This window comes from Anguilla rostrata, chromosome 11 (assembly GCF_018555375.3).
Source record: "Anguilla rostrata isolate EN2019 chromosome 11, ASM1855537v3, whole genome shotgun sequence".
NCBI classification, from domain to species: Eukaryota; Metazoa; Chordata; class Actinopteri; order Anguilliformes; family Anguillidae; genus Anguilla; species Anguilla rostrata.
This window is the reverse complement of record NC_057943.1, coordinates 40,525,613-40,537,731: the sequence shown is the minus strand read 5'-3', so window position 1 is coordinate 40,537,731 and position 12,119 is coordinate 40,525,613. Positions and strand designations below refer to the sequence as shown.

General features: G+C 48.4%; 1 protein-coding gene across 5 annotated transcripts in view; it reads left to right on the top strand.

Annotated features, from left to right (window-relative positions):
* The window catches only part of LOC135234942 (neuron navigator 1-like), a 187,421-nt gene that overhangs the window by 1,846 nt on the left and 173,456 nt on the right, over positions 1–12,119 (top strand). For 2 of the 5 annotated variants that reach the window (XM_064300088.1, XM_064300082.1), the window contains exon 1: positions 1,366–1,578. The exons of 1 other annotated variant lie outside the window; for it this stretch is intronic. The gene's annotated coding sequence lies outside the window, so the exon portion shown is untranslated. Of the gene's footprint in view, positions 1–1,365; positions 1,579–11,575; positions 11,716–12,119 lie in introns of those variants that run through there. 2 more of the 5 variants (XM_064300089.1, XM_064300084.1) reach the window with 2 other exon arrangements.

The following is a 12,119-nucleotide window of genomic DNA, read 5'->3' as shown; positions in this document are numbered from 1 at the left end:
AATATAGATTACAGTGAAACACAGCTCTCTTCTGTTCTCTCTTACACGGTAGCAATCAGACAGCCTGACTGGCTGGTATCAGCCCTTTTAATGGCAAGACCATGGTCACTAAATGCTGATTGGTCAGGGTCTGACAAGACCACGGTCACTAAATGCTGTTCGGTCTGAGTCTGGCAAAGCCACAGTTGCTAAAGGCTGTTTGGTCAGGGTCTGCCTCTGCTTTGCATTTTCACAATGATCAGGTATTCAGCCCTGGTGTGGTTTATAACTAGAGTCCAACCTTCTGTCTGGGGCTTTTTGTGCTTGCAGTTCAGTGGTCCTGAATGATCGCTGTTGTTTGAGATGTTTTACATGCGGATCGTTCCAGCTGGAAAAGTTCTAGCAGTGCTGTCGTGAAAGTGACTGAGGGTTGTGTTGCTCTGTTCTCTGAGCTTCAGGACCAGCTGGCTAGCCGGACACTTCTGACCTCAGCTTTTGGTATTGCACAACTTTACGATGAAATTGATTTAGATGGATTTTGGATCGCTGTCTGTAGACTCAGTCCTGAATTTTAATGGTGCGAAAATAGTAATCCAGATATTAATAATCGGCAGACAAAGGCCTTATTTGGCCTTGCCTACATTGTTTAGCTTTTCACTGTTTTCCCAAAATCCTTCACTCATGACGAGGTATTTTTCTCATTTGTGTTCTCAGACCTCACACTTTGCTGCAATAGCGAGTGAATCTTAGGGAATTCAATCAATCACTGAGCATCCTCTTTGTGGCATAACATGCCCTGTGTGAATTGCCTGTTAATGATTTCGCTTCCCGACTGAACTTCTGTGGGACATTTATTGTCAGATCCTGGTATGTGTAGCTGATGTACTGTGCGAGTATAGCATTGCCCACTGCAACATGAAAGGTATTTTATTGCACCATAGTCTTGCTTAGTTCCACATCTTGTTCGGTTAACGGTATGATGACAAGAGCATCACCTTTAACACTTCAGGTGCTACTGATCAGTTTAAAGAAACACCATATCTGCCACGGAAACAGCCACTTTGCGAAATATTGTGCATGCTAGTTTGTGCAAGCTTGTCTCTGTCTTGATCATAACCCATCCAATTTTGCAAAGTCGTGTGCGGGAATCAACGCAGTAGACCCACAAAATTGTAATGCAACCCCACCGATCGAAGAGCTGAAGGACAGAGAAACGCACACCGGTGTGTCGGGAAGTCCGAAAAGGAAACCTCAGAGCTGAAAATCACCCAGCTGCGCTTCTCTGCGTCTCTCTGTGCATCACGCTCTGATACACGGGGGCTGTGGGACCCTATTTATAGCCCCTGTTGAGTTTCAGTGTCTGTTTCCTACACATATTCTCATCCGCTGTGGAGAGCAGAGGGTGCTCTGTCACACGTTAACTGAGAAAAGCGCCCACGCTTCTACTCGCTGTTTCAGTTCTGAAGAAGCTTGCCATCGTCAGAGGAGGAAGTGTTTTTGTTTTCTGATTATACCGGATTCTGCGGAGGTGACATCTTGTCTGTCTCGACTTCTCTCTGTCTTTGCGTGTGGAGTTCAACCAGCGGCCAGAAGAACTGAGTAAGTCACTGCGGATAATCCTCTCCTTTTCTCCGGTAACGCCGCTCGTAACTGCAAGAATCCCATCATTGTGATTTCACCGTGGCCGCATCAGAGAGAGAGTTTTAGTCAGCTGTTGGGGAGGATGGACCCCTTTGAACCTCTACTGCGTGAGTGTCTGTCAAACCGAGAATTTAGTGCAAGGGAAGTGTCATCTTCCACCTCAAACAAAAGGACCACCCTTGTAGCTTTTACTAGCTGCTTGAGTAATAGTGAGGCTGAAGACTGCTCGTAGGGGAGACGCCTGCAAAACCGTTTGAGGTTGTCGACAGGTCAAGTGGTACCACTAGAACTACAGACCGTAAGCAAAATATCCCCACGTGGTGCAATGTCATTCATCCAAAGAAAAGAAGGGAAACAATACTACAATAGAAAATGGCATTCTTAAAATATGTGCCTTTTACAGTAAAAAGAAACACTGCATTCCTTTTTTCCTTATTTAAAGATATGCTATTTAAAGTTCTATTATGCTCCATGAGTGATATATTTCAAAAGAAGTCATTAGAAGGCAAAAAAAGGCTTGTTTTCCCTTTTAAATGCGATGGAAAAATGCGAAGATAATGTGAAGATGGAAGAACATGCTGTTTTTCTGCGATGTTGTTTGCTAAGGGTAATTGCCTGGCTGATATATTTAGTTCAATGTCCTTTTTGTACTGTGTGCTGTAAGGAGGCATCATGTGCTCCTGTGGATTTCTCCAAGCCCACAGAGAAGTGAAACCTTGTCTAATAACATGACTGATTTTTAACCATTTGTGCAACGATACCTCCTGTGCAGTAAAATAAAGTAGTTTTTTTTCGAGGGGGGGGGGGGGGTAGTAAATTCAGAATTCTACCTAGTTTTGAAATAATTCCCTTGAAAATGGGGAGTTCCTTTTGTTTACTTATTGTTCCACTGTGATGTATCTCTCTCTGTGATAATGTGACTGTCTTGTGCTTTTGTCCTGCGTGAGTCAGATGGTTTTCTCGGCTAATTTTAGTTTAGTCCTCTGATTTTGTGGCTTCTCCCTGCTTTAATCAAGTGGGGTTTTTTCTTTGTTGCTCTGCAGAAGGGTAGGATTTCTCATGTACTGCAAAGCGCTGCGTGAGAGTGGGGATTCAGAAAGGGATGGGGGCTCGCCGTGGTCAGGACACGTCACATTTAACGTAACATTCGTTCAGTGGAAGATCATTTCGCAACAAACATGGATGGACTTTCGTTTCACTGTTACACCCCTTCCTTTCTTCGGTTGACTTGAAAGAGGTAACAAACAATCGAAATGTGAAAGCTTTATGTGGCGTAAACACGATGGGGGAGAAGGAGAAGAATTAGAGAGCATTTTTTTTTCAACCACAATTTAAAAGAAAAATACTTTCCTTTATGCTTGGTGTAATTTGGGCTATGTGCTTGAAACTACTGTCAGAAACTCTCCAAAGGAAAAACGCATTTTGCAGCTATTCAAATATTGAAATATTCGGTCCACCACTGTATTTTAAATGCTGGAACATGCTGATGATCATGTTACAATTTGTCATCAATTTGTACTAAACGTGATGGTGGACAGACCATCTGCAGTTTCTCATATTTCGGCCAAATCCACCCATTTTCCCCGTCTTTAATTTGCTGTAACGATGTAACTACACACAGGAACGTTTGTGGCCTCTGGCTCCTTAACCACGGGACTGATTCTCCGCTGAGTCACGTCCACCATTAACTTTTTCTGGTCAACCAAGGCCTAATTAAGTTCCTGTCCCCTTCCTCCTGTGACCCTGCAATAAACTCACTGCCTGGTCAATTAGAGCACCAGCTGGGGGCAGGAACACCCCTTTTTGGAGGAAGTTGGGATCCCGATTTAGCACGCTTTAACTCTAAAGCAGTAATCAATGCTTTGTGTATCAGCGTTTGATTGACAGCACCGATCAAATGTCCGTGTACCGAAAATAATCTACCAATCAGATTCAAACATGGGGGTGCCGTCACGTCAGTGACTTTGTGAGCATAGAAGCTCACCAAAAATGCACAACTTTGCTCTGAGGGTAAAGACACACGTTTACCCAAGCACACGCGCTAAGGAAACTGACGGACTTCGCTGCACGTTCCGATTCACACCTCGCCGGATCACCGAGACCTGTCTGGCCTGTTTGGTGTTGTGTTTTGATTTTCCATGCCCGTCTTGGTCTGGAAGAACAAATTCCATGACCTTGTTGATTACATTGTTAAAGCATCATGTTTTGAGTCTGAGCAAACAAATTAACCAGGTAATATAGAGTAACGTGTCACTAACCCAAATCACAGATTAGCCTTCTTTAATGGTAGTGCTGTTAACCTCTATGTTCAGCCGTGGCAAAATGATCATTTCCTCTGATTAAGAATCAAATAATATTATTCCTCATATTATCCAAAATTATTGTTTTCAATTAGCCTGTTCACATATTCATTATCACAGCCAATAAATATATATCCCTTTATTTCCAAATCATTGTCGTGTCTATGTTATTACACTAAGTTGGGCTCTACCAACGTAGATTCTGATTGGTTGTTCAACGCAATTGTTCTGAATAAACCTGACCAAAACTCACTACATTGTGAAACCCGGTTAGCAAAGACGCTTACGTAGATCTCAGGGAAGACTAATCGAAAAAGCTGAGCTGACTGATGAAAATATCTGCAATTGCTCCTTGTTTGAGCGTGCACAAAATGGACGTTCATGTGACATGCAGTCAAGCTCTTTTTTGACTAGCCCTTTTGGTTAGCTTAATGTCCTGCTGTTTGTGCTCCAGCCATCAAATGCGGAACTAGTGAAGGACTTTACTCAGGTGTGACGTCTGTCCATGCTGTACCCCATTAGTGAGCTAATCACCCTTTTTCTCTGTTTCTTCTCTGTTTTCTTCCCATTAACTTAATTACTGCGAACACCTGAGGGACTGCGTCGCAGTCATTTCGTCCTCTGTCCCTCCCAGGGTTTGCGGTGGCTTCAGTTCTGTGACTTCCACTCTGGCTAAAGGACGCACTGCAGTGAGGGTGTGTGTGTAGGGCATGGATGCTCAAATATGGCCCTCGAATCTAAATCCAGCGCTGGCGTTCTGCTTTTCCCAGGTAATTAACCGAACAATCAGTGCTACTGATTGGCCAGGCTGTCTTCACACCCGACTCCCAGGTAAAGGGAGGGTGGAAAACCAGCAGTTCTCTGCCCTCGAGGCTCGTGATTGAAGTAATGGGGTGTTTGTACAAGGAGAATGGTGGTTTCCCAGCCTGCCCTGTGGAATTTGCCACCTTCATTCGTCCTAGATGCAGGTTGAGTGCGTGGCCAGCAGATGGCGCCAACTCCCAGCTTACACAGGCACTGCAGGCGCGCCAGTCTTCTGCGTCGCGTCCCAGAGGAACCGCCCTGACCAATCACAGGTGCCTCTCAGATCTGCCCACGTGCGGCTCACGTTCCCCCCAGGCAAGCTGTGCCTCCACCTCAGAATAAACCCTGGCAAAGCTCCCTCTCCAACCACTCCCCCCTTCTCTGCAGAACCTACCGCAACCCTGAGCCTCCTTTCCCCTTCCTGAAGGACATGCACCGCACATTCTAATTCACGCGCTCTACCACGGTGACACTCAGTGCAGGAGAGACAGACAGAGAGAGGAGGAGCGGGAGATGAAGAAGGATCAGGGTTATGTTCTTCCTGCATTCCTCTTTGCCTCTCATCCCATTTCAAATCAAAATATGTCTTTCTCTTTCTCTGTTTCTCTCGCTCCTTTTCCTTCCCTGTGGTTCGTGTTCCCAGTTTGATTAATGACGGAAGAACAGCTCAGTCTGCTGGAGCATCATGGACAGTGACAGAGCAGGCAATGGCCCACATGTGGCCAAACTGCAGAGGTGGCTGACCGTCTTCTCCTTGGTCCTCCAGTCTGGTTCCTGCTAAGCCGACAGCACCTTTGATGCCCGAGGGGGAGAAATATGTCTGTTTGCTTTCCATCTTCGGCCCGTGAGAGGCGTTTGCCAGCCTGACGGCAGCCGTAATTTGATTGGCCGTTCATTCCCTCCGCTCTGTCAGGCGTTAGGGTTATTGTCTCTTCTGTCAAAATGGAGGACAGGCTGCACACACTGATATGAACCCTGTAACGTTAGAGCTCAATGCCGGCTGATGTTTCTGCAGAGATGCGTCAGTCGGTGGGTGACCTTGTGTTATGAAGATATTCTTAGAACTGTAGCAGTTTTGTGCTGTGCTGATACAGATGAATATATTATTAGGCTCCCTATTAAGTAGCACAGTCACTAAAGGTGCTCATCTCAAGCACACGCTTTGCCTGTTGACTCTGGGTGATCTCATTATCCAACTATGATCGACAGTACATGTTGGTGAAGTACGTAAGTCCATGAGAAGTAAGTTGGGTTCAGGTCTACTAGGAATGGTCAAGTTACTGTTGCATTACTTCTGTTAACAGACAGACAAGAGCAAGCAGAGCGATCTAAAATATAAGACATCTTTTAGCAGACTAGAGCAACCACAGAAACCTACGATGTGAGAGATCATTTAGGATAGTAGAGCCAGCAGACTGACCTACAATGCAAGAGAACAATAACGTGGTCAGCGTCCACAGCTGCCAGCTATGGTCAGTCGGTCTGTCATCACTCTCCTCCGAACAGTGCTAGCGCTCTCCTGCAGTACCGTGTGGCCAGTAGAGTGTGAAATAGCCTAGTGTGTGAGTGTCTGAGGGGGTGTTTACATGCTTCTGCCGGAGTGCTTCTGGGCAGGGCTGTGGGTGGAAGAGCAGTGACTCAATACCCGGTCCAAATTAGGGAAAAGAAAGAGACCAAAATACATGTGCAACAAATTTGTGCTCAGCAATCAGTGGTCCCACTGGGTGCCTGTGTAGCTGACTGGTCCCACTGAGTGCCTGTGTAGCTGACTGGTGCACTGGGTGCCTGTGTAGCTGACTGGTCCCACTGGGTGCCTGTGTAGCTGACTGGTGCACTGGGTGCCTGTGTAGCTGACTGGTGCACTCGGTGCCTGTGTAGCTGATTGGTCCCACTGGGTGCCTGTGTAGCTGACTGGTCCCACTGGGTGCCTGTGTAGCTGACTGGTCCCACTGGGTGCCTGTGTAGCTGACTGGTCCCACTGGGTGCCTGTGTAGCTGACTGGTCCCACTGAGTGCCTGTGTAGCTGATTGGTCCCACTGGGTGCCTGTGTAGCTGACTGGTCCCACTGGGTGCCTGTGTAGCTGACTGGTCCCACTGGGTGCCTGTGCAGCTGACTGGGGCACTGGGTGCCTGTGTAGCTGACTGGTCCCACTGGGTGCCTGTGTAGCTGACTGGTCCCACTGGGTGCCTGTGTAGCTGACTGGTGCACTGGGTGCCTGTGTAGCTGACTGGTCCCACTGAGTGCCTGTGTAGCTGACTGGTCCCACTGGGTGCCTGTGTAGCTGACTGGTGCACTGGGTGCCTGTGTAACTGACTGGGGCACTGGGTGCCTGTGTAGCTGACTGGTCCCACTGGGTGCCTGTGTAACTGACTGGTGCACTGGGTGCCTGTGTAGCTGACTGGTGCACTGGGTGCCTGTGTAGCTGACTGGTCCCACTGGGTGCCTGTGTAGCTGACTGGTGCACTGGGTGCCTGTGTAGCTGACTGGTGCACTGGGTGCCTGTGTAGCTGACTGGTCCCACTGGGTGCCTGTGTAGCTGACTGGTGCACTGGGTGCCTGTGTAGCTGACTGGTCCCACTGAGTGCCTGTGTAGCTGACTGGTCCCACTGGGTGTCTGTGTAGCTGACTGGTCCTACTGGGTGCCTGTGTAGCTGACTGGGGCACTGGGTGCCTGTGTAGCTGACTGGTCCCACTGGGTGCCTGTGTAGCTGACTGGTGCACTGGGTGCCTGTGTAGCTGACTGGTGCACTGGGTGCCTGTGTAGCTGACTGGTCCCACTGGGTGCCTGTGTAGCTGACTGGTGCACTGGGTGCCTGTGTAGCTGACTGGTGCACTGGGTGCCTGTGTAGCTGACTGGTCCCACTGGGTGCCTGTGTAGCTGACTGGGGCACTGGGTGCCTGTGTAGCTGACTGGTCCCACTGGGTGCCTGTGTAGCTGACTGGTGCACTGGGTGTCTGTGTAGCTGACTGGTCCCACTGGGTGCCTGTGTAGCTGACTGGGGCACTGGGTGCCTGTGTAGCTGACTGGTGCACTGGGTGCCTGTGTAGCTGACTGGTCCCACTGGGTGCCTGTGTAGCTGAGCAGCAATGACTGATGTTCGCTTGGCTGGACATTTTGGTAGAGCTTTTGCCAATGTGGTGTTTGAATTTCATGTCAAGTGAGTTTCATCTGAAGCACAGGAAGTAAATGCCACTGCTTCATCTGCAAATGATTGGAATGAGTGAACCCTTTCTGTTTATAATTATTGGTTATTATAGCCTGTTGTGGCTATTTAAAAACATATCCAGATGCATGTAGTCATGTTCTGCTTTATCTTGAAGAGAAGACATGATTACAATGACCTGTGTTGGTAAAGAATAACTTATGTGTATGATTCACATTAACTACAGCTATGCAATTATGCGACAGCATCCAATGATATAATTATATAGCATCTGAGAACAGTTAACATTAACAAGTGGCTTTCTCTCCACCTGATCATGAAGACCATGTCAGTAATGTGAAAATAATGCGTTACGGAAGCACAATGATGTCGGGTCATATCAGCTGATAAAGGGGTAAATGTATCTCGTTAGCCTATGCTAAGATCATCACTGATATGATGACATAATTATACAATAACAATAATAATCTTAATCAGAGAGAATGAGTTTGCTGTGCTGTTGATGCTGTAAATTAAGTTAAAAATGCCCAGTGTGAAAGCAGTCTGATCTTGGCCATCTGATACGATTTTACTTTGTATTTATTTTCCATTAATTTTTTTGACTAGCCAAACTCACAAGCAAAGATACAGAGCTATAAAGCTATATATATTTGCTTAATAATAAGCAAGCAATAGCAGTAAATAAGCATATTGTGCATCCTCAGTATATATACTTAAATACCTTTACTGTTTATTTGACTGTATTTCAATCAAGGAAAACAGTGGCACAAAAGAAGGTTGCAGGTTCACATACTTTGTGTGACATAGCTCTTCTTCATATGATTGCATTTAAACCTTAATTGCTTCCTCATCCAGCTGTATAATTGGATTGCATGTATGAGGTAGCATGGGCCATCTGTAATGCAAACATGCAATGAGGGTGGTGGGAAATGTGCTGGTTGAGACAAAATATGATTTCCTCATGCTAACATCCTCTTGCCCATTACAATTTTGAGTGAAGGAGAAAAATGTACAGTTGGCCCAAAAGACATTGACCACTAGATTGTCAGTCAGTGAGCTTTGTGGAGTCGCTGTAGGTCTGTGAGTTTTGTGGAGTAACTGTCGATCTGTGAGCTTTGTGGAATCACTCTAGGTCTGTGAGCTTTGTGGAGTAACTGTCGATCTGTGAGCTTTGTGGAATCACTCTAGGTCTGTGAGCTTTGTGGAGTGACTGTAGGTCTGTGGGCTTTGTGGAGTCGCTGTCGGTCTGTGAGTTTTGTGGAGTAACTGTCGATCTGTGAGCTTTGTGGAATCACTCTAGGTCTGTGAGCTTTGTGGAGTAACTGTAAGTCTGTGAGCTTTGTGGAGTGACTGTAGGTCTGTGAGCTTTGTGGAGTAACTGTAAGTCTGTGAGCTTTGTGGAGTGACTGTAGGTCTGTGAGCTTTGTGGAGTCGCTGTCGGTCTGTGAGCTTTGCGGAGTAACTGTCGGTCTGTGAGCTTTGTGGAGTAACTGTAGGTCTGTGAGCTTTGTGGTGTAAATGCCAGTCTGTGAGCTTTGTGGAGTAATTGTAAGTCTGTGAGCTTTGTGGAGTAACTGTAGGTCTGTGAGCTTTGTGGAGTCACTGTAAGTCTGTGAGCTTTGTGGAGTAACTGTTGGTCTGTGAGCTTTGTGAAGTCGCTGTCGGTCTGTGAGCTTTGTGGAGTAACTGTAGGTCTGTGAGCTTTGCGGAGTAACTGTCGGTCTGTGAGCTTTGTGGAGTAACTGTAAGTCTGTGAGCTTTGTGGAGTAACTGTAGGTCTGTGAGCTTTGTGGAGTCACTTTTGGTCTGTGAGCTTTGTGAAGTCGCTGTCGGTCTGTGAGCTTTGTGGAGTAACTGTAAGTCTGAGCTTTGCGGAGTAACTGTCGGTCTGTGAGCTTTGTGGAGTAACTGTAAGTCTGTGAGCTTTGTGGAGTGACTGCAGGTCTGTGAGCTTTGTGGAGTCGCTGTTGGTCTGTGAGCTTTGTGGAGTAACTAGGTTTGTGAGCTTTGTGGAATCACTTTTGGTCTGTGAGCTTTGTGGGGTCGCTGAAGGTCTGTGAGGTTTTTGTAGTCGCTGTAGGTCTGTCAGAAAGTCACAGGTGTGTTTGTGCATTCTGGGACGCTGTGGATAGCGACACTTCCTCTGTTCACCAATCCCTGATAAGCCCCGGGCACTTCGTTAACACCACCCCGCTTTGACACGGGAGGGGGGGGGGTCTCTAAAAATACCCAGGCTCCTGCCCCCTCTCCCCCTCTGCCCCATTATTATAGTCACTTTAATTACCCCCTCCCACTTCCCCTCGCTCACTCTCTCTCTCTCTCTCTCTGTCTCTCCGGGCGAGCGAGGAGCCCGTTCACTGAACACAGCTGCGCTCCCGTAATTATCTCCTCTGGAACTCCGCGAAGCCCCCTTTTCTCCGAAGCCCAGCCCGTGGTGACACCTCCCTAATGAAACCCTTATTTGTAGTTCTCCGTCCTCTCTTCCTGTTTATTTTATTTGTTTTGTTTCGGTCGATTAACGCGGCGCGCTGAAGCCCCGGCCGCGCTCGAACCGCGCTCAGAAAGAAGCGCCCGGGCTCTGCGCCCGTCTGCCTCGGGAGGGAGGGAGGGAGCGCTGCGTCCGCATCGCCTGACGCTGCAGTGCGGTGGGACCCGGGGAAGCGCTTAGAGCGCCGTATATTCACAGGTTCGCGAGGAGGCGCGCGGCGGAAGGATGCTAATGCTCGCCGTGGGGATTAACCCGTCTCGGTTTGTGGAGCCGAGCCCAGGCAGAGGAGTGCCCTGACATGGCCGTGCGTTCACACCGGCGGCAGGTTGGGAAGTCAGCGTAACTCATCGCAGAAAGCAGAACACACATACCCTGGCGTTTTTTATATTATTACTCAAGACGGTGAAACGTTTCAAGCACACACATTGTTCTGTGGCCCAGGCAAATTAACTAGTTAGCCAGTTAGCTTATTCAGTCATCAACACACCCTACCGCAGGGGTCCTCAGTCTTAAACAGGAAAAGGGCCAGTGCGGGCTTTCGTTCCTACCAAGCAGTTGCACACCTGATTCTACTAATCAGCCACCAGAGTCTTTGCTAAGGACCTTGATTAGTAGAATCAGGGGTGTAATTGCTTGGTTGGAACAAAAGCCTGCACCCACACCGGCCCTTTCTGGATGAGATTGAGGACCGCTGCCCTACCGAGAAAACGGAACCTGAAAGCAGCTTTTGTGGGGGTGCGGCCCTCTCCCAAAAAAGACAGGTCCCTGGGTGCGGGCAGCTCTGTTCTGAGCGTGCTCCCCAGCCCTGAGGCAGGGGAGCCAGCCGGCAGTCCGCTTACCGGCGGGGGCGGAGCCTGGGGGCGCCGCGGCGGAATGCGGCGGCGGCGGCGAGCGAGAGCGACGCTCGCGGTAAGCTTCGCGCGGCGCGGCGAGACGCGGCTGACTACCGACTCCGCCGGTCCTAGACAGACGCGTCAGCCGGAGCCCGGGACCAAACGCACTTCGGCCGGCCGCTCGGGGGAATTGCGCGGTACAGGGCTGAGCGCTGGCGTTCAATCACTCACAACCGGGAGAGCTACTCATCAGGGGGCGGGGCAGGGGGGGGGGTTGTATATCTGTGTGTGGAGCGGGAGGGGGAAGGGCGATTGGGAGTGAATTGTGTATGCCTTTAATCTCCAGTGGAGATTGCATCCGCCCGACTCAGCATTATCGAAGATGGATGACTCATTGCGGTGCTTCTGAAGAACCCTAGCTCCCGTTCGGCCAGACTCTCCTTCTTAAAACAGACGGAAGGACAGCTTTTCCTCTGCTTTCCTCTCCTTCCAGTCCTTGCTTTAAGTGAGTACAGCGTTTCGTTTCACTCTAACGCACGGTGTTGTTGCAGGCCATTTTGTCTGTGGGCCAGTTTTACAATGGCTTTGATAGCTTGCGCGTATGATGCTTATTGATTGTGCTTACTGATATATAGCGCAGGACGCAGATGGCTCTCACCGCAGAAGCTGTTGTTCATGTTAAAGTCTTTTTTGAATCTGACAGGCTGAAAAGTGCCATATGTCTTGGACTTTAATTGAAGCTTCAATAAATACTCCTGATTGCAGTTAAAAACAATAAGTGATGCTTGTGTTTTGAGATGCCTTTGAGATGGGAAGAAATACCGCGTACCATTTTTTCCAACAAGGTGCTGTTATTTCAAAGCAGCAAAATTGAAAAAAGCCTAGACTTGATTGGTCGACCCCATTGTT